The 20537-nt window shown below is 35.1% G+C and overlaps 2 long non-coding RNA genes across 5 annotated transcripts in view; both read left to right on the forward strand.

Moving 5' to 3' along the window:
* The window catches only part of LOC135178127 (uncharacterized), a 56586-nt gene extending 39397 nt beyond the window's left edge, over positions 1-17189 (forward strand). Inside the window, exons 2-3 of the long non-coding RNA XR_010303370.1 lie at positions 11594-11654; positions 17117-17189. This is a non-coding gene — a long non-coding RNA (uncharacterized LOC135178127). The remainder of the gene's footprint in view (positions 1-11593; positions 11655-17116) is intronic.
* Positions 17190-18005: 816 nt separating this feature from the next.
* Positions 18006-20537, forward strand: part of LOC135178126 (uncharacterized) — a 65515-nt gene continuing 62983 nt past the window's right edge. For all 4 annotated transcript variants that reach the window (XR_010303365.1, XR_010303366.1, XR_010303369.1 and 1 more), the window contains exon 1: positions 18006-18035. This is a non-coding gene — a long non-coding RNA (uncharacterized LOC135178126). The remainder of the gene's footprint in view (positions 18036-20537) is intronic.

Consider the following 20537-nt stretch of genomic DNA (forward strand, 5'->3'; position numbering starts at 1 on the left):
CCTATGGTTTGCTTATCCTTCTCCCAAATATGCTGTAAATAAATCTACCCTATATGGAAACAGTGATGATTATTTTGACCAGGAGCATCAGAGCTCACAACTCATTGCTAGGCTCACTAGATACCATTTTATTGTGTCTTCATAAAAGCTAACAACACACACAAATCATTGCAGCATTTCATGTTTGATCCTCTGTGGTTCGTATCTGTTTATCAAGCTTAAAGCTATAAACTTCTTGTATAAATACAGTTTCAAAACATAAGGAAAAGAAAAACATACAGAAGTGTTAAGTGAACTAGAATCCTGGTCTTGATTTAAGGATTTGAAAATGTATTTATAAAGGTAGCATTGGTCACCATTGTCACAAAAGTGTGGGCATCTTTGCTATGGGCCTGAAAGTTATATTTTTGAATGGTGTGGTTTGGACACATTTTAGACAAGGAAATTAGGATCCCTGTGCTGTGGAATCTGTTGCCCTATTTTTACTTTATGTTGATTTATGAACACGATTTTTTTTTTCTTTTTAAGATGAATTCATACTTTCTTAGGTGCACTTATTAAACTCTACTGAACACATTTTTGGAAGGGATTTTCTTTCTTCACATAAATGTGAGTGCACATAGCTTGCTGTGAAAATGAAACACAGAGTATTTACCATCTTAAGTATTGTTATTTCAGACTTCTTGCCTAGATCATGTGGTACTTCTGCTCTCTAGTTACTGATTGGCTTGAAGTAGCTTTAAGTAGGCAGCATAACTTTAGAACTAAAAAAAAAAAAAAAAACAAAAAAAAAACAAGCTCTTCCCACTCCAAGAAAACCCCCAGGATTATGGATTTTTTTACTATTCCTCACTTTCTGACTGCACAGATGTTAAGATTAGGCTATTCGATGGTTTAATTCGTGGATACACGTAGTTTAAAATTATGTAACTCAAAATAAGTATTTTTACATGTACAGCTATCTAGTTTTAAAGTCTGAGGTCAGATTGGTTTTGAGTTTGTTGAAGCATATGTGATGATGTGGTGTCTTTCTCCACTAATTTACTGCTATGTGCAAGTATTTTTCTACTTAAACTCACCTTATTTATTTACATAGATACATCTGGGATAAATTTACTTCCAGATGTAAGGATTCATCTATAAAGTGGTTCCTATTCTAAAGGACATAGAGTAGTGATCAGCACAAGAGACAACAATATCCCTAACTTGTTCTTCAGCATTTAGAGGTTGTTTCCAAGAAATAAAACTTGGCAAGTAGTTTGTTTTCAGAAATTAAATGTGAGGTACATTCAAGGCCAAAGTGAATTAATTTTAAGTCCAGCAGATAATTATTGTATTATACTGTTCACTGAGCTTCACAAATTAGTTTGGCTGAGTTAATCTTTGAATATATTTATCAAGACTGTGTTCTTCCCTGTGTCATATATAACTTTTTGAAATAGTTCAATTTAATCCACATGAAAAGTCAGAAAATACAGCTGTAGGGTAGCAAATAGTACTTGGGGGGCCCACATTTGTCACACATTTGAAAGGCAAAGGGCAACTATTGCTTAAAGCTGAAAGATGCTGTGTGCTGGCTCACTACAGCAGGGTGCTGGACTGTGGGAATCGATCTTGATCATGTGGATGGTTCAACTGACTTTGGTGTAGTTTCTCCAACATTTATGCAACAGGTCATAATGGGTTATTAGTTCTGGGTGACTAGAATAGACTGCTGACCAGATATCATGAAGAGATAGTGGCTGCCAGCTGGGTTGCAATCCCTGTATCCATGTAAAAACAAACTGACACTAAAGATTACTAGATAGTAAACACTATAAATCCTTCTTCCCAGTGCCTGTTAGGACAATAGCACTACATGCTATCTTTCAGTCTAGGTTATGTATTATGCATAACTGAGATGGGCTGTGCTTACTTAGAAGCTGTTTGGGGTTGTTTTGTTTGGTTGGTTGTGGGTTTTTGTTTTTTAATGAAATATTTTGGGAATTGTGAGGGAACATGGATGGCATCCGAAGTATTGTCACCTTTTGCTGTCTTTGGTTCATCCTGGAATTTTACTAGTGTAAACTAGTGATGTGTTTAATTGTTAATTTTAATTCAGAATATAATCAGAGTATTTCAGAACTTAATTATCTATGGCTGTTTATAAAACTTAATCTAAGTGTTATATTGTTTTGTACTTCGATAGCATTTTATATCTTTAAAAACAAAATAGATACTGAAATTAACCCATATTTTCCTAAAACATACTTTTGCCTTGGAATTTTCTGTGATCATGGTAAATATATGCAAGTCTTTAAATCTTGCTTTCTGTGTTGTCCTCTATTGAAAGATTAGGAGCTAACCAGTTAGTAAGACACATCTGACTCATATTCCGCTGCTGCTACTGCTAGTTGTAGGTTGCCAGATTACATAACAGTTTTCCTATCAGTACAGGCGGAATACAAAAAACCTAAGTGCACCAGTACTGACTGTCCTTCATAACACACCCACAGGACTTGAATCACAGACCATTTCTACTCCTGCATGCAAGATTAAACCCAAAAGAAAACTGCCTACACTTGTGTGCAGCAGGATGGATAGTTATTTTGGTTGAAACTAGACAAGGAGTAATTTATGGCACACCCATGTAGCACCTATTAGTTCTTGCTATTTCTGCTACAACAAACGCTCTTGCAGCAGCTCACTGCGTGTACTAGGTACTGTTTAGCTTTGTCACTTGTCATCTTGAAATTTAGGATAGATGACCAAGCTGAACATCAGAGGATATTGTTTTGATTAGATGTTTGATTGTTTAAAGAAGCAAGAGATGAGGCAACTACTTACCTTTTGTTGCAAACAAGACTTGAGTGATATGTTATCATGTTCTGCCTAGGACGATTATCTTGGCTTTAAACAAGGAGATAGAAATTGTGCCTTTTGGATGATTCTGATGCAATTCCTGAGGTTTTTATTACTAGCAGTTAAATTCTACTCTTACCCTGTCATGGCTGTGATTTCTGGGCTCTGTGTGTTTAGTTAAGAACAAGTAAATTGTACCCTTAAGAAAAAGCCATATTTTTTCACATATTTTTAGATGTGAAAGTAATAGACCCATATAAGCAGTTCTCTTGGCCCTACTTAGCTGTGTTAGGAATCAGAATTTCAGCCATAAACTTGTCCATAGGGAGGGCTAGGAATAGGAAAAAAAGCTGAAATCAATCTAAAAGACCTTCATAAGGTTTTCCACAAAAAGTGGTTTTGCCTATAAGAGGAATAGTTTTTCTACTTATACCTGATACAAAACAAAATTAATGGGGAATTTTGTTTCATGGTTTGTGTGCAATAAATTGACTTAGAAAATGATTGTAAACTGGAAAGTATGAAAAGAAACAATAGGGAATGAAGCATAAGCAACCTAAAAGGACAAAGAACTGGGAAAATTATCATTACCAATGCCTACAGAAGGAGGAAAAAAGCTAAAGTTAAAATGAGTGACTGCTTAAAAGTTGAGTGCATTCCAGAAAGGTTTAAGGCTTATTTGCAATTTTTCTTTAATTCCATTAAAAGACCAAATTATTCTGGGCTTTTTTTGTTTGTTTGTTTGTTTGTTCTCTGCCATGAAACAAAGTTGGCAAAAATGGTATTTGAGATGTTTTATATCTGAAAATAACTATTTAGAGTTTTCTGTGCTGTAGCATCATAGGGGCTTCTATTTTGAAAAAAAAAAATCAACTCTATTCTCTACAATTGTTAAACTTGTTATGAACTAATAATACAACCAGTTGCTATAGCAACTGGAATTTGAAGGTTCACCTATAGATACTGCTTCTACTTTTCAAAACTTCATGGAAACAAACCTTTTTATTTTTTTCCCCCAGAAATAGTAATTGTTAGCTGACATATTATCTCTTCTATGTAATTTTTATTTCCTATCTTCTCCATTATGAGCTACCTGGGGGGAAAAGGCATAGTACAATACACATTAGTAAACTGTAAGCATATGTATCATATTGATTACTGATCAATGTAGGGGTTGAAGACTAAATTCCAATACAAAGAATTTCTTAAGAAGCAAGAAGGCTTACAAAGGCTGATTCCGTTCAGCTGTGCGGATTGAAGTAGCTGTGATACAGTGAAGCAGGCAGGAAGGGCTGATATGTGTTGTGTTACTGCCCTGCACCATGGCCAGAACTGCAGTGCCTTTGGAATTATGCTGTATTCTATCATTTAAGTACTAGTGTTAAAACTAATATGCTTTATGTGTCTATAGTATTGGCTGTTTTTTCTGGATAGACATAAATTACTGATGAAGGTATTTTCAAATTGGTTGTGTTACAAAAGGAGAAAGCAGGAAGTACAAAATTTGCGATCCTTATTTGCTGCTAGATGTTTATAAAAGTTGAAAGAAAATGGCACTTTAGTGATGCTCACACTTTCAGAAGTGCTGCAAAAAAAGAAAACCTTTTAATTCGTTTTTTGGGGTTTTTTTTGCCATTCTAGAAATTAAATGCTTAAGAGAGCTGGTGTGGAGATCTTAAATATTTTATCATTAATTAAAAGTATTTGGGCTTATAGTCTGTCTAGATGGATAATTCTCTGAAAATGTTGATCTTTATTCTTTCTTTTCATATTTTGTGACTAAGAACAGTGTGTGCATGCGTACCATTAAAGCTATCAGCATACTCTTCATCTTTATGAAAAAAAATAACTAACTGCTAACCAAAATTGCCATTTTGCAAGCAATCAGGGCCTAATAGAATGGTTTCTTATCCCTTAAAATGAAATAAAGGCATAGTTCATTAACTATGGTTTTATCTGGATTCATTATTTCTTAAATGTTTTTTAAGCACTGTTCATCATCTGTTTTCTTGCCCTAAAATAACTGTGTTCTAGTAGGTAGGGCTTATTTTGAAGATTATTAAAAAATCCTTTTCTAAAACAAATAGATGGGTACAGACTTAAGTACATGAAGAAGAAATTCCAGAATGTTGTCAGTGGTGAAACATCTATGATATCTTTTCTCCAACTAAATCTATAAATTAACTAAAACCCTCCTTACTTTCAAATACAATTTATTATTTCCCTTTTTAGAACTTACTATCATGTGTGTCAATTTATTTTGGATTCCATATACTTTATTGCACATATGAAACTAATTTTGTTTGAGAGTTTAATTTCTGCCATTCAGCTATTACAAACCAAATAAAATGTTAAATGCTGAGAGGAGGAGCAGGTACCTTGTCTGTGTTGAGTACTAATGTAGTTGCCATGGTGACAGAGTAGGAACCTATCAGCCTGCAGAGATTGCAATTTTCCTTTCTATTTCTGTGTTTTGTATGTATTTAATGTATCTAACCTTTGGGACCCAGAGTGCTTCCTGTCTTGCTGGGCCAGTCACTCTCTTCCATGGTTTCCAGCAGCTGAAATTTGGAAACAGATTAATTAGGTTGACAATGTGGATAATAGGAAATAGGATAACAGGAAAGGCACATGCTATCCTACAGTCTAGAAATTACTGTATTTAGTTGCCAAAAAAGCCACCCAGTAGACCAGTTTTTGGTATTCTCAAGGACATACAGTACAGTAGTTCAGTTTGATGGGATGCATAAAGTGTGTTTCTTTTCACTCCCTGAGTGGATAGAAACCCAAACTGTTCCTCTGTCAGCAGATTGCCCAAACATCATCAGTATCAACAAGTGCTATGGATGCTTTCACTCATTCTTGTTTTCTCTCTTTTGTTTCTGAGTAAGTGACTTCAGATCCTAGTTGAGAAAATGTTTTCACTTTAAGTTTTGTTGCGTTCAGAATTTTGGAAGGTTGTGAGAGAATAGGTTGAGGCTTGCCAGAGAATTAGTAGTTTCAACAATTGAAAAAAAAGAAAAAGAAAGAATGGTGGTATTGATACTTTTATGCTCCAGACTAACTAATAATTTGAAATGAAACAGATTAAAACAGTGGTAGTAATTAACATTGTATGATCATGTTCAAATCTGCATATTGCAAAAACACCTGAATATTCTTTTTACATGTGTTTAGATTTCAATTAGCAAATAATGGTTAGCATTGCAAATTGCAGACTAAGAATAATAGACTAGAGCACACTGTATAGATTGGTTGTATGTTTTACATCAGTTCAAGAAAAAAAAAAATCTAATTTGTACAGTCATCCCAAGACTCTGTCTACTCTCAATAAATACAAGCACTTATAGTGAAATAATTACTGACTGTACTACATTTCTCTTTTCTTGATAAATGTAGTTTGCGGTCCACCAATTATATTATTTCAGTGCATAGCAAATGGCAATGGTTATTCACTGAACACTTTTGACTTAAGTGATATCACTAAATTTATTTTGTTGATACATCAGCATCAGTTCCCCCTAGAACAATACAATCCAGGACAATTAAAGTCCCTGTTCTCCAGTATTAAAAACCAGCTCGTAGATGTGTCTATAAAGAGTGCTACTTTGTTGAAGATACAAATTTGTTTTTAGCTACTGCTGAAGAAAATAAAGTGAAACATGAAAACTTCAAGACTGAGCCATATGCAAGTATTGTCACATTCATTAAAGGGAGATGAAATGGCCAAATGACTTAAGAGTATTGTGGTAAATATGGAGATGCAGCATTAATGCAAGAAAAGTATATATAGGAAAAGACAGAATAAAACCTATTTGTTCTTTTGGCTTGATAGTTAAGTGTTTCTCTGTTCTAAACCCAGTAAAGTGCTAGTTTGTTTTTTTGAGACTTGGAGTACATCAGTTTTATTGTGGAACAAACTTGTTTTTCACTTGTCACTGCTTGAAGGTTAATGGGCAAACAAAAATACTCCAGATGCATGAGTGCCGGTGCTTAAAACTATGCTTGCATTTATACAGCTTTCTGAATCAAGAATTAAATCTCAGAATTTAAATTAAAACTCTAGTAAAAACAAGAGCAAGTAATTAAGCTGCAATTATAGTCAGAGTATAAGAAATACTTACAGGATCACTTTTTCAAGTGTACAGGTAAAACTTGCTGAGTAAAGAACTCTGAATGTGAAGAATTCTTCACAGAGCAGCAACTAAAACTCCTGATAGTCAGTAGAAGGTAGATAATTGTTACAATCTGTCCAAATATTTTGCCCTAAATTAAAAGAAAATGAGTTATAATGAAGAAATGATCACAGTTCATGGAACAGTACAACATAATTGAGTTCCTGAAATGACATGATATGGATTAAGGCCTCAACTTTATTTGGTCAGGAGGTAGTTGTCCTTTTTAAGGTGAAATATCTTCAGGTGGCTGAGCCAGTCTAATAGAGAGCTGGGTAGGGCAATGACTTTGGTCTCTGAGACAGGCAAACAACTCTCTCTGGAACTGTTTGGCAAAATGAATATTTGCCTCCACTCTTTAGTGCCTCAATATGGATTTACTCTGACACAGCTCAGAAAGTTAAAACAATCAAATGGTTTAACTGTTCAAAGTAACAGATGCAGCAGATTCAGGGTGGTACTTACTGCAAGGTGACCTCAGGGTTAATAAACCCTGAGTAACATCTGACACAGTCAGAGATTCAGAACTTTGCAGTAACTCTAATAAAAACACAGGAAAGTTAAGCTGTATGTTGAAGGCACAATTCTCACCAAGAAAGGTGTCCTTGTCCTGGATGTAGGAAACAGAGCACAGCTTGACTGTCCTGCTCTCTGTCCTCTTCCCTGGTCTCAGCTCTTGCTGCAGCTTGTGGTAATGCTTATGCTGAACCATGCTGCACCTCCTGGTACCAGTGCCAGTCATGGCACATCTTGAGGTGTCCCTTTCATGGACTTTGTACCTCAGTCCAGGTTGTCTCTGTCTTCTAGGTGGTGCTGAGCATGATTTGGTAGGAAAATTGACTAACATAGTTAGATATATTTAGCATGGACACGATTTTCCTCATTAGCATATTGAGGAATGTCAGCTTTTATATTAAAATGACAGTTAATTAGGCACAGGTATTGTTTGGACACCCTGGCCCTCAAAAGCTGCTTTGAAGTTGGGTGTTTATGTTATCTAATCCATGTTTCATCGCTTTTAGCTAAACTAGAGCCATCTTATCTTTGTAAGACTCCCTCTGGCAGCTCTTTGGCAGGCCAGTTTTGCAGATCCTCATTTAACATAAACACTTGCTGATTGTAAATGACCTTGGTCTTGAAGCATGCTAACTGCTTATGTATTTTTCTTTTTGAAAAATGCTTTACTTTTGTAAAGCTTGCTCTTTGCATGTGAAAACAGATTTAATTCTTCACCTTATCTGGAATTATAATAATCTTAATTGAAGAAGCTGTAATCAACCTCCCTTCACATGCAGAAACTTACAGTTGCTGCCCAGCTTCTCCAAAACCTGTTAACTGTGCCCACATTCTCTTTTATTTTCTTTAAAAGAGCTTTGGTGTACACTATTGACTTATAATTGCATTATCTGCTTACAAACTATTTTGCACCTTAATAATTTCAAAATTTTCTCCACTTTCTAAGCTAACACAGGAATTGTACAGAAACTTTAATAAGCAAAACCTTCTACTTTCTTTTTAGTGTTTTGTGTTATTGATAGTTCTTGGATGAATATGCTTTCAAAGATCATACCCTCGGTAAGGATCATATTCAAGGGGCATTTGACTAGATGGTATTTTGAGGTCTCTTCCAGCCCCTAAGACTCTGTGATTCTGGTTTTGGCTTTCTTAGTATAAAGACAGATATGAAGATAACCAGTCTTGCTTTCAATACATCTACAGCCTAACAAGACAATGTACAGAAGGTTGAGGAGGGTTGAAAAATAAGAGTGACTTTGACTATTACCTTTGCCATACTGTTGTGCAGATAACCAAAACCTAAGCCTTCCAACTGTCAGTCAAGGGATGTACACTAATATGCTTCTAGGTAAATTTAACAGAAGTAGCCCTGTCAGTATGACTAATGCAGCAGCTACAGAATCCTGCTTTTTGAGAAACAAAAATCCCCTAAACAACAACAGAAAAATAACCTGAAGCAATAGTGAAGTTCTTGATAATGAGAACAAGAGTTACTGACAAATGTGAAGTACAGTTTTTATGATTATAAAATGCATATTCAAGTGGGGGTTTAAAATCTAGAGTGGTTGTTCAGGAATATTTTTTTCTTCCTTTCCTTTTTGGGTGACTCCATTAGTTTGTGGAACAGAGTATTCTCTAAACAATTTATGGTGTTTTAAGAGCTCCAAGAAGATGGAGTGCACTTTGAGAGGGCTGCATGGCAATACTTGAAGTGTGTCTTACGAATTTTGTTATATAACTATAAATACATTTGAAAAGCAACAGCCATAGTGAAGTGTTAAAATCAGTCCCCAAAGTGTGATACCAAAAGTATTTTGCTTTTTGCAACCATATCTAATGTTTTGATAAAACTTACCACTTTCTTCAGAAACTCTTACCATGGAGTAATAAGCTGCCTGCAACCTATTCACATCTTATTTTGAACACTTTTCTGCATAAAAAATGTGCTTCAAAGAGGCATCTTTCAGATTTGTTATGATTCCAAGAATGCAATTTCATATCTGTTTCTAGAGCTATTGCATTTCAGTTCTTGCTATTGTTCTCATTCAGTGTTTGAGGGTGTTTTTGTTGTTGGTTGAGAGAGTGGGAGAGTTTTGTTTGGGTTTTGGTGTGATTTTTTGTTTGATTGTTTGTCTGGTGGTTTTTTGTGTTGTGGGTGGGTGAGTTGTTTGTTTTGTCTGTGGTTTTGGTTTGTTTTATTTAAATTCTGTCCACTTACTTTACATTGTACTAATATTTGTAGGAGAAAATAACTGTGAAGTTCTGATGAGCTTGTCTGAAGTCTATGCAGTATAAACATTTTAACCCAACATCTGCTTAGCATTTTCACCTTTTGATAATAGCTTAATAGAGTAACTACAGCATGCAAATGTCTTTTATGGTGTAATAAGGCAAAATACCAGATGGTATTTTGCCATAATAATGTGGTTACTTCAAAGCTAGTGGCATTAACACTACTGTGTAGTATCCTGGTCATGTAGCTAATGACAAAATAGACCCCTGCTGTGCTTAAGTTTTCTGAAGTTTCTATAAATAGTGGAAAAACTCATTATAATACTTTGTTCAAGCCTGCAATTTTTGTTATGCTTCTTAATAGCCTCTTTGTGGAAAGATAATTTTTTTTAAAACAATACAGGTATGGATCTTTTTTTTGCTATTTACACTTCCCAAAGTTGCTTGATAACACTGCAGGTATGTTTAATACCCATATACACTTCTTACTGTTTCTACGTTACTGTGTCAGAATAGGTGCACATAGAGTCTTTAGAGTTTTCTCACATGTAATGAAGGAAAAATTCTTTAGCTGTCCAAGAAAGAAAAATTTGTTGTTGAAACAAATGGAGTGAAGAGGTAGTATTGCCAATATTTTAGGCAATGCAGAAGTGGGAGGAGTGATTGGTAGTCTAGACAGTTGTTTTGCCAGTCAGAGATACCTTTATTAATTCTTTGAAAGCTGTCTATTTGCAGTAATATATTTAACTGCTTTAGCACTAGAAATACAAAATATTGCCAGTAAATATGACAGAAACGGTATTATGCCACCAGCTATGATTACACACAGATTTTCTAGAATGCACGTGCTTTACAAGTTAAAAAATCTCTGTCCATCTCTAGTGAAAGAACTCTTTTAGAGAGGCTCAGCTCTTTAAGGGACTCAAAAAAGAAGTAAAGCATCCAATATAAATCTCTTCAGATGCTACAAATACAGATCTAAGTTGGATCTATGTTATTTTGAAGGCTTGAAATCAGGTTTTTAGCATCCTTTTAAGAACATGGTTTCAAATGTTAGAAATAAAAAGGCCTATCACTTTGTCATGAAACCAGTGTTTCTCTTGTTTGAAAACACTAGCATTTATAGTGAGCTACATCTCCAGGAGGAAATTTGTCTTTCATTTGCACTTAATATTTCCTTGAAAGCAATTTGAAATAGGCAAACAAACAATCACAAAAATTCATGTAATTACTGTACTTAATTTTAACATTTCCTGATAATTATGCTTAATAAGACATAACAGGTTTCCATTTGTTTCATTATACTTAATTTGAGAAACTTTAAGACACTGAAGACATTTCTGAGTGGAGCACTGAATCCTAAATATTTGAGAATGACAGATTAAACACATTTCATTTGTTTTTCTAATTCATGAACTATTTGTTTCTGACTTCTTGACATTATATTAGAACCACATATCAGCATTTTAACCATAAAGTAATTACATGAGGAGATGGTCAAGTAGTTGAAGTTGAACTCTGGGTGTGTTTTTTTGTCTGGTATTACATTTCCTACGTAACTTGTTTAAGTCAAAAGTCTGTTACTGCAAGGCTACTTTGGATAGGGGCTTAATGTAAACCTATGTCATTCTTCACCAACTGTTGGATTGAAATGAGAAAAGGTTTGGTTGCTGTTGCTGATTTTCAAAGCTGAAGTGTACTTCTATTCACTCTTGAGAACCTGAACATTCCATATTTTTTTCACCGAGTAGATTTCTTGCTTTATTTTAATGATCTAATGGTTAACCATCAATGTTGAATAAGTCATTAGACTCTTTCTGTGGTAGTAGATAAATATGCACCTCCACCCTGAATGAAACAGGAATGAAAACCAGATGGGCTGATTTGGAGGTATGTAGATATTTGCTGATTATAAAGCTAAGACCGAATCCTGTATTTTATTTAAACTGTCATAATTTCACTCCAAAATGTGTCTCTAGTTTTGTAAACGGATCTTACAGAAAATATATGTATGAATCTATTAGTGAGAATTTTGGGGATAGAATGTCTAATAAATATTAGCCATAGCAGAGATCTGAATCCAGGTCTCTCAATAACCTGTTGAATGCCTTAACTACAAGCTTATTGAGATATATCTACAGCCACAAATATAGAAATATCTAGGATTGAGGCTGTTCAGCCTAGAGAGAATAAGGCTCTGGAAAGACCTTATAGCAGCCTCCCAGTACCTAAAAAGGGCTACAGAAAAGCTGGGGAGGGACTTTTTACAAGGGCTTGTTGTGTGATAAGATGGAATGGATTTAATCTGGAGGAAGGTAGATTTAGACTGCATATTATAAAGAATTTATAGTTAAGTTGGTGAGATACTGGAACAGGTTGCCCAGGGAAGTTGTGGATGACCCGTCTCTGGAGGTGTTCAAGGCCAGGTTGGAGAAGGCCTTGAGCAACCTGGTCTAGTGGAGGGTGTCTCTACCCATGGCAGGGCGATTGGAACTAGATGATCATTTAAGGGCCCTTCCAATTCAGATAATTCTATCATTTTCTTTTTTTGTTATTTAATCTCTAGTTCTTCTGTACACTGAGAACCAATTTTCACAGGACAGCACTTAATTCTGGACTAGTCTGTAGCCTGGTCTCTAGACTGTCTTCATAAGATAGATGCCTCAGTCAAGTTATGTATTGAACTTTGCGGTCCTCTGTGGGAAAAGAAAACACAGTGTGAATTGCGTAAAGCAAAAGGGAAGCAGCACCTCTTGTTTATGTATTCAGAACTTTAACTGAGCAGTGGTGATTAAGAGCTACACAGTGTTTCTGCTGTCACCTTCTGTCTCTGCTTCAAGAAGTTTTCTAAGATGCCTCCTTACCTCTGGAACATAAAACTTATGAGGAGGAACTTTTCTTTGAAAATTTATTCTAAATTATAGTAACATTACCACTACTTACCAAGCATAATTTTATGGTGACACACGAGAAGGAAGGAGACATGCAAGAAAATATCAGTCTGAGACAAATTGACATAAAAATGGAACAGGTAATCTCTTTTGGACATTCCAAGTGAATAATTTCTTTACAAAAGAATGATGGATCGCTTCTCGTCTTTTAAAGGATTTGACAAGCTAAACACATCAGAGCCATATAGTATTTGTAATTGCAAAAAATCACTTTGTTTATAACCTTTTAAGTCTCGAAGACATGATCAGCTTGGGTAATAATCCAGTAAGATCATGTCTTTTTTATTGTTTCTTTCTGACACACAGCTGCAAAACTGGCCCAGAAATGCTGTTTAAGACACATGAAAGTGTTCTGAGAACTAATGGATGGAGTGCATAACGTAGTAAGCACAGTCAGTGTGAAAATGAAACATGTTTTTCCTCCTATGAAAGATGAGAATGGAAGCTGTTAATGGCAACATCATGCTTCTATTAGTGCTAACATAATTTCCATAACTGTCTAGGATAATTACGGGGTTTAATATCTTTATTCCTTAGAGTTTTTCAAGTGCACAGAAAAGGAAAACAGGGAATTATCAGATTTTGTGATGTTCAGAATACATACCTAAAAGTTTATATTATATGGTACTCCTAGGATGTTACATTATATTTTTATGTTCTGGGAAGTATATTGCTATATATTGCTACACAATATGGTACTGAATTTTCACTTAACACGAAGCTGTTTTTTCAAACACTGCTGAAAGAGGACATAGTTACTTACCTTGAGCTCTCAAAAAAGTAAGAGCCATCAGCCTTACCACAGCCTCTCTTAATATCTATGCAACTGACTGCAAATAAAGCTCAGTTTAAATGCAGTCATTGCTGTGAGTAGTGGGATAATGATATTAATTCAAAAGACACAACTATGAAATTTTTAATAAAAACTCCCTTGTAAAGGCTATGTATATCTACATATTCAAAATGTGATAGAAAAGCCAATATTTAGCTTTTAAATTGATACAAAAGTTTAATATTAATCATAATCCAAATAAATAGTTATTGCTTGTCTTGAGAGCCTCCACAATGGCCAACACTGAAGTTATGTGACTGAACATTTGGTGTCTCTTTGATTGGATTTATGGACTCTGTAAGTTGCTGCTTTGTGTTTAACAGCCACGTTGGTTTATGAAACTGCTGATGTGTGTGTGTCTGGCATTAAAGAGTACAGCAAATTGGATGAATCTGGAGTTATAAATCCAACACAAGTTACAACATTTTGACTACAAAATCTTAGCATTCATCTTTCAGGACAAATTTTCTCTTATCTGATGTAGCAATGTTACCTGTTCTTTCTAATACAGAGAGGCCTGCTGATCCTGCTTCTCCTTGAGTTCTGTAGACATTTTCCATTTGAAATCCATGCTTTCTGCCTCACGGAAGGACTACAGTGATTTGTCACAAACTCTGACTCTTTAGAAACAGTGTTACAGTCTATGCTCCTACCAGAGGTTCCTTACATATTTTTTTTCCTGGAAACTAAGGAAGTAATATAAATATAAAAATATATCTTTGCTCTTAAAAGTCTGTGTTAAATCATTTGCTACTCTCTCCATTTATGAATCTGAAAGTTTCTTGTGATGTTACTAAATTGCTGTTGTTGTTCTTCAGCTACCAGTTCAGTCTCTAGTTGAACACAGTTTGTACTGTCAATGAGACAGCCTGGTCTATTTGTCTAATTAATGCTTATCTTAATGTTCTGTTAATGAGATTTACTTCAGATGCTAGTTCAGTTAAGAACACAGATTGTCATTAAGATCTCAAGGAATTTTCTGCACAAGTTGGGCTAATGCATTTCAGTCATAGCATACATTGCATTCTATTTGTATTGCATTAAAAGCAAATGGTTTGTTACTCAGCTTGTGGCTTTTTGCTGGTTGAAGTGTCACTGCAATAGCCTCTGCCTTGGCAATACCTACAAACGTGATGATGCTTGGGACCCATTCAGGAATCTGTTTTGTTTTACCTGTAAGATGCCCATATATAGGTTGCACATGGGCTTGTTCTTATTTTGCTACCTTACCAGCAATCATGCTTTGAAATACTATAACTAGTAGTGAACTGATGCTGAGCAGCTGGTAACGTGAAGAGGTAGGGGAAATTCTTGAAGTAAGAGATAGGGGGCTTCATAGAGTCTTCTGGACGATCATTTGTTGAGTAATTATAATGCAGGTGTCTTCCATCACAAGATCCCATGGCAAGGTATGTGTGGTCATGCAGTGGGGTCTACCGTCCCCTGAAGAGATAGCAGGAAGGTGATTGTAAGATTTATTCATGTTGCAGCCTGCCTGTATCTGAAGTACCTTTGAGAAAAGATTGACATGTAGGACCTTGTGAATTGTGTAAGTTGCTCTGATGAATTATTGCAGTTTTCAGTTAGGAGATTGGGCATTTCTTTCATGTAATCATGGTACCTCTCAGCTCATGTAAAGTTCAGCTATAACTTGGTCTGTGAGGCTTTTTTCTGCTATTTCTTTAAGAGCATTTTAGGAAGTTCCCATGTAAGATGATTTAAATTTATTGTTCATTTCAGATTCCTTCATTATTCACCCTTGACATAAGAATTATTCTCATTACTATTATTAGTATGCTGCTTTTTCTCTCATGATGTGATGTTCCAGGTATTTCTCTCTTCATAAAGTGAAAAAGGTCACAAACACTCAGAGGTTTGATATCTCCCTGTGACAGTGGAAAATGTAGATGTGAAACAAAGAGTTTGTCTCCATTAATATTCACTGGAGGAATAAAGCGAGAACTAGGAAAACCTGTTGTGATTTCTAGGGAAAATCAATTTGTTCATGTAGATTTAAACCAAATTCAGCCTTTTCATGATGAAAGCATCTGTAACTGTGGGTTTGCATGCTATAACTTTCTGTAGGCATCATCATTTCATCCGTTACAGGCCTATTTTCATTTATTACTCAGAAAGTATGTTGCTTTTTCAAGTGAAAGTTTTCAGGCTCACAGTTTGGATCTTCTCAGGCCCTCAGGTGATACCTGGACAGAAAGCAATAACATACCTTTTAGAGTTATTTGGTTACTCTTTACACATTTACCTGGGATTTTGTATTCTCAGTGTGTTTTGAAAACATGATTTCCAGAACTCCTTTCTTGGAACATGCATAGCATTATTCCTATTATGTGGAGTACAATAGTGGAACAAACCCAGACATTTCCTCACATATGAAATCTCTAAACTTAGGGTAAGTTTGGAACACAGAGAGATGGTAGCCTCTAACACCTTTCAATGCATTACTACATCTAAGGGAGTGTAGTTTGAATAAAAGGAGATCGTCAGCATTCTCTAGTGGTAGACTTATGGCAGAATGTGAAACCATTAATTTGGTGTCATTTTAACTTGACAAAGAAGGAGTCAAGTTACATCTATAAAGTCAAACACATGCAATCACAAAGTGACATCAGGTATTTTTCAAGATACTGGGATTTAAGCCAGTTTTCATCTGGCAGCCATGTAAGACTGCACAAAGCCTGAACTGAGTAATTCATCCCAGTATCGTGCCCATGTAGACATGTCTGCAAAGAAATAGACTTGTTTCCAAGAGTCTAAATTGTACCCAGATTAATAACTAGCCCCAGCTAGGATCAAAGGAATTTCATATGTGACACAGAGTATCCTATGTGGTACACCTAGTGCTCTAAAGAAATTAATCTCCTTGTGTTAAGTGGCAGTTCATCATTGCAGAATGGTTCCTCCATGAGTTTACATGGCTGCGTGCTTTACTACTATCATAACAGTCTGCTGCATCATTAATCATACTTACATTTTTTTCCTGGAACTTTGACTGTCCTAAAGTCATGAGATAGCCAATAAAATAGGAGTTGATTACTGGCCTAATATAAATTATTTTGATAAAGTTTAAAGGTAGAAAAGCTAAATAAAATGCCATTTGTTTCTTTTTTTTCCTGCAAAAGTGCAGCTTTGAGGTAAGTCTGAGAAAGAACACCCACAGTTTGCATGTGAAAAGAAATGGTCTTTGTCAGCTTTCAAAAACAGTCACGCAATTTCGTTAAGTGTTGATGACAAGCTCCTAGCTAAATCAACAAAGTCATTTTGTGTGTGAAGAAATTGTTCAGATTCCTTTAAGTGCAGCGGTGTTTACCTAAAATTAGGATAATGTGAGCCTGGGGCAAAATGTCTACAGTGAAATAGTCTCACAGTTCAACTTTCTTTTTAGAGAGTGCCAAAAGATATGTGTGTTAGTTCTGGCAAGATCAGTCAATTATACAGCTGGAATATTTGGAGTAGAGATGTGTGCTACCAAAGATGCTCAAATTAAATGCAAACAATAAGTTGTTTGTTTGTTGGTTTTTTTCTCTCATTTCTTGTGTTTATTTAAACAGATTTGTTTTGTAATCTTCCTCTGAGCTAAGATGCCTGCTAAACCTTACAACTCTGGACTTTACATTTCAGGTAAGATCTGACAGATCAGTACACCTGTTTTTCACATCTTCTTTTCTCGGAGTATAACTATAAAAACATATAAAGATGGAAATTAGAAGTGAATGTAAGTAAAGAAGGGCAAAGAGGAGGTAGAAGATGACAATTTTCAAAAAAAGAAAGGGATTTTCCTGAAGAATTATTTACCTATCTTCCCATGCATATTATAAACATAGGGACATAAACCAAAGTCATGACCTTCTGAGGAGAGAGTTCAGCTACTCATCAGTGTTTGCTGCAATGATAGACCTTTTAACATTTGAAAAAAATATAATCTCCTACTTAGGAGTTTCTTCTCTTATTGGAATTCTCAGAGGTCAGGTTAATGTGAAGGAAAATGCTTCCTTTTTTTTTTTTTTAAATCTCCCCTTACCCTATACATATATTTGGAAAATAACTGTGTCAGCATTTTAGGTTTGCTTCCTTTTGTATTGCCGTAGTCGGTTTAGGTTTGTGCCCTTTTCTTTATGTTTGTATCCTGACTTTGAGTCTCACTGTATCTGTATTGATGTACTAGTGTGTGGAAAAGTTATATTTAAAATATACTTCCTAAAAAATTAGCAAAAAGGTTGTACTTTAGAACAGCAACTTCCAGCATCTAAGGCAGCAAAATCTGCTGTCAGAGACCAGTATAGTCACTTTGATGCAAGAAGAGAATTCATAATGCAGCTTAAATCTGTGGACTGTATTCTCTGTTTCCCTGGAGTACTTATCCTGTGAGTAGGAAACAGACAAACTTTTAATAATTAAAACAACTACACATATATTCTTCTAAAAGTGAACATCTTATATTTCCAGATAGCTTGTAACTGGGGTGATATGGTAGGTAAAATAGGTTAGTTCTTACCTATGTTGTGTTTGAGTATTGTGTTACTGCCTACAGAACATTGAATAAGGGAGATGCGAGACTAATGAGTGGTGTGGAACTGCAGTTTCCAAAGGAAACAGACAGCATGGTGACAAATGGAACAATTTCAGTGCTGCTTAGTGAGTCTAGTGATACCCCTAGAAATGTGTATTTATGGAAAATATGTAAATGAAATAGCCATTGTTGGCTCTGATTAGGTATAAAGCATTGAACAAACAAGAGTACTAAAAAAGAAAATAGTCTTTATGTTACATAATGTCTTAAAAGGAAAAAAGGCTGGCAAAAATACACTACTATGGAATGGAAACATCAAAAGCAATGCTATTTTTACACCAACTTACTGGAAAGTTCCTTGAAGAAAAACAATTTCTTTGCATGGAACACTTGATACAAACACCAAGAATTTTCTTAGTCGTGGAGTTTTCAGTGAGGTAACTCTCTAAGGAGTTTACTTTCATTTATGTTGTAGACAACCCAATTATGGCAAACGAGATTATTTTAATTTTGTTAATAACTCTAATACTCAGGGGAAAGGAATGATAAATCTCAGGACTAAGTAAACATTATTTCAGTGATGGATGCCACAAGGTGGAAAACAAATGTGAGCAGGATGCACAAGATTGCATGCATCACAAGATTATCATTGCCCTTTAAGCAGATGGTGCACAGAGAACTAGACTGATTGTTTTTTTTCCTGTGGTACAGTAGATATTATACAGCATATGTTGCTTTAAGAATAATGAAGACGTTTGGCAACTCCCAGATTAAGGGGATAATGTATTGTGCTCTAACTAATGAGTTGCCTGAGATATTTTTAATTTGGTTTATTAGGAAAAGATTGGAGCAAACTACAACAATAAACCTTTAGGTTACATGCAACCCAGACTGATTTGCATTCAAGGTCATGACAAGGTTCAGCAAAACCACAGATCTCAGCAGAATGCCTTTTCATGTATCATTGACTGCTATGCTTCTTTCCTTTTTAGGTAGTAGTGAAGGATAATGATGATGATTGCATCATAGTAGGATATGATGTTGAGAAGGACATGTACTTCTGCAAGTTTGTCCTACAGTGTCACATGCCTACTTACAGGTTTCTAGTTTGAGTGGAAAACATGCAATACTGAACTTTACAATAGGTCTATGAAAAAAACAAAGTAACTGTTGAGTCATAAGGAATATTTCCTTTCTGGAGGCATTCACACCACTTAATTTTATACATTCAGCTAAAATGCCCCATACAGAACCTTATCTTCCTGCTCCATGAATAAGAATGATTTTATTTGTGGTTGTAGTTTAGGACCTGCTTGCTCCTCTTTTATCTGACTCAGGTGTGCATTTTAGCAGGTTCAGAACTTATGTATCATAGTATCATCAGGGTTGGAAGAGACCTGTAGATGGCCTGATTTCTGTGGCAAAACTAAAATAGAGTTCAGCTCACATGGAATCTTAACTTTGTCCATTAGCTTTGTATGGAGACAAGCATCCCACCTTAGTAATTTCATTTAGGTTTTCAAATTAATCAGTTGGAGATTTAGATACCATCTGAGCAGTAGTTACCTATATCACAAATCTGGATAATTTAATTTATATGTGATTTTTAGATGGCACATTATTTTATCTTTTAATAGCTCTATCAGGATAAATAACAGCAATTTAGATGTATAAAAAAGTAAAATGTGAGTTATACCAAGTGTTTTATGAAAACTAAAATTAATTTCAGGATTTATTGAAGCAAATTGGCTTATTTTTAGCATGAAAGCTCTCATTTAAAGCAGTCTATTTAATAATTTTCCTTTTAGTCCTTCCATCATAAATATCCTAAATGTCCTGTGGCTGATAATTTTGCGTAATTTTATCTCCAAGATTGTACTTCTCAGGTCATTTCCTACATGTATGAAGAAACAGTACTTCAGATAGAGCACTGATAGTTGCTGTCCAATTTTATATAAATATATTCTTTGTGAAGGAATCTCAGGGAGTATCTTCATTAATGTTACCACCGCTAAAAGCTTTAGCAATATACATCAATCATTGAAAGATTTCTTGTTATTAGTCTGTGCATTTGATAATATTCTGACAAAAGGGCACATGCCAGTGTATAAGGCTGTCAATTATTTCAAAGATAGCACTATAAAAATGGAATGAACCAACATAAGAAACAAGAATGAAAAGCATAGTGTGAAAGATTGGTAGATACTTTTTGAAATAGGTTGGATGGATGGATTTGGTTTTTCTTTGACATTATTGAGCTATTAATAAAACCTTAGGCTCTACCTAATAATAGGCAGCTAGAAAGTACGGATAACATATTTCTGTCATTTACTTGTATTCAGTTAAAGCCCTTATATCTGTCATATAAAGTAGATAATAAACATAAACTATTTCACTGACTTCCTTCCAAGTTTTAATCTGAGGGAGAAATCTCATGAATCTCTTGAGTCTTTTTCACTGCG

Source organism: Pogoniulus pusillus, chromosome 9, assembly GCF_015220805.1.
Source record: "Pogoniulus pusillus isolate bPogPus1 chromosome 9, bPogPus1.pri, whole genome shotgun sequence".
Classification (NCBI taxonomy): Eukaryota; Metazoa; Chordata; class Aves; order Piciformes; family Lybiidae; genus Pogoniulus; species Pogoniulus pusillus.